The 2,162-nt window shown below is 57.2% G+C and overlaps 1 protein-coding gene across 1 annotated transcript in view; it reads right to left on the bottom strand.

Moving 5' to 3' along the window:
- RHBDF2 (rhomboid 5 homolog 2) overlaps positions 1 to 2,069 on the bottom strand; it is a 17,779-nt gene extending 15,710 nt beyond the window's left edge. Inside the window, exon 1 of the mRNA XM_035893269.1 lies at positions 1,935 to 2,069. The gene's annotated coding sequence lies outside the window, so the exon portion shown is untranslated. The remainder of the gene's footprint in view (positions 1 to 1,934) is intronic.
- Between the last annotated feature and the right edge of the window lie 93 nt (positions 2,070 to 2,162).

The following is a 2,162-nucleotide window of genomic DNA, read 5'->3' as shown; positions in this document are numbered from 1 at the left end:
GGGACGCTGCCATCACCTGCGGGGGAATGATAAACAGGCAGGGGGTGAAGGGGGGTAACCTGGTCTGGTTGATAAGAGGCAGAGATCCCCCACTATCACCACCTTCCCTCTCAGAGCTGTTGTGTTCACTAAAGCTCACCAAAGCCTGGCGTCCAGCAGCGAGGGACATTGCCCTTGCCCCAGGAACAAGCAGGTGAAGCCCCCATCCCCTCCTAAGAGGGCAAGTGCATGTGGGGCACTGGTGAGCAACTGGGATGAGGTTTGAGTCTTTAACCAGGCGAGGCACAGGGAGGGTGACCAGGCTCCCGGCCCCAGCCCCAGGGTGAATCATGACAGACACTGACCCAAGGAAGCACGCCCAAGGAAGAAAGTGATGGAAAAAGTGACGTGGCTTGTACAAGACATCACCACGAGACACGCCGGGATGCTCCGGGCAATGCAAAGGGACTGTCAGCAAGGCCGAGCGGCAACCTGCAGAGCAGAGCTGGGGACAAGCAAGCACACCCATCGTACGAGACACCGGAGACAACCCTGCCGAGCAGCCCTGGTCGGAGGGGGACGTATGCAGCACACAGGGGGCGCAGAGAGGCTCGGAGAAAGATCGGGATTGCTCTCCCCGAGCTTGTTGGTGTGGGGAGAGGCAGCGTTATCGGCGCTGGAATAAAAGTGCATCAGGCTGGTGCAATTAAGCCAGGAGAAGAAAGCAGCTCTGAGCCACGTGAGGGTGCGGGACACACCGTGAGCACTCATCACCCTGAGCATGACAAGCCCCTGCTCTTCCCTCTCCATCTCCACAGGGGAGCGAGAAAGGGGTCAGAGATGCTGCAGAGCCCCCGAAACACCCCTGCCGCCAGTACCACCGCTCGCACCCAGGAGCCCACCAGGCAGAGCGTGCCGCTGCCGCGCGCCGACGGCTGCCCATAAATGATTCATAAGCGCATTAAAGACCTCACTCAAGGCTGGAGCCTTGTCAAAAGGCGCTCCTGGTTATTAAGAGCCCCGGATAGGAAAGTCAATTGGTCCAATGGCTCCCAACATCGAGCCCCCACAGACTCACACCCGATCAGAGGACCCCGAGTGGCTGCCCAGCACCCTCCCCCCTTCTGCTCCCTTTCTAAAAGCTTTTTACCATCTTCCACTCTCAAATTTCAGATCTGAGAGAAGGAGCCCAAGTCAAACAGCTCTCAAAATGAAAAGATATTATTAAAAAAAAAAAGAAAAAAAAAAAGAAGGAAAAATACTTCTGGGGTGGGGAACTAAATATTTTTCCTTCTTCTCAGAAAGCCCAGACCCCATGTGTGTCTGAGTCCCCCGTGGACCCTCTCAAATGGGGAGACCCAGAGAGCACCAACCCCGCAAGTCTAGGAACAGCCACGCTCCTTCCTCTCAACCTCCGCTTATTTTTTGTGCTTTGAGTATTTAGGCTTTAGTTTTGTTTTTTTTTTAAAGGACAAAATACACTTCACGGCATCGCTACAGAAACCCTCCTGACCCTAAGGGACTTTCCGTCCCGCCGTGGCCCTGTGCCCACGGCACAGAAACCCCCCCAGCCCACACACAGCCATTTCACACCCCAGCACCATGACATCAGGCTGATTTTTTTCTTTCCTCCCCCCATCCCAGAGAAGGCAACCCTATCTTGTGCCAACCCCATCTTGTGCCAACCCTACCACAACAGGACCGGTCGGCAAACCTGCAAGACATAACGTTTCACTCTGAGTCTTGAGAGAGGACTGCTGTGTTTTGGGGGGTGTGTGTGGATTTTAAGCTACCCCCTCCCTCTCCCACATCGCTGAGCCACGCAGTCAGCACTGACACCCACGGGAGCTTTAATCCCCATCTCCAGCACGGCTGCTGGGGTAGCAGGATGGGGGCTCCCGATGGGTGGCGAGAGCCCAGCCGCTCCCCGGGGCACGCAGGCAGCCGACACACACCTCGCCCATGCTGCCATTAGGAAATCCTCTCCTATTTTCTGCGTCGGGCAGGACATTGGGCAACCGCAGCGGGTTTGTTCAGCCCGGGCGGGCTTGGAGCGCGCGGCACGCCCTGGAAGGAAGCAAAACTGCCAGGGGAGATAGAGCGTGGCGGCCGCGGGGGCTGCGCTGGGTGCTGCTGATAAAGGTGCAGCGGGCAGAGCCCTGCCTGCCTGCGGAAAGGAAGCG

This window comes from Egretta garzetta, unplaced genomic scaffold, assembly GCF_000687185.1.
Source record: "Egretta garzetta isolate BGI_Z169 unplaced genomic scaffold, ASM68718v1 scaffold34, whole genome shotgun sequence".
NCBI lineage: Eukaryota > Metazoa > Chordata > Aves > Pelecaniformes > Ardeidae > Egretta > Egretta garzetta.
The sequence above is the reverse complement of the archived record's forward strand: the minus strand, read 5'-3'. Positions and strand labels throughout refer to the sequence as shown.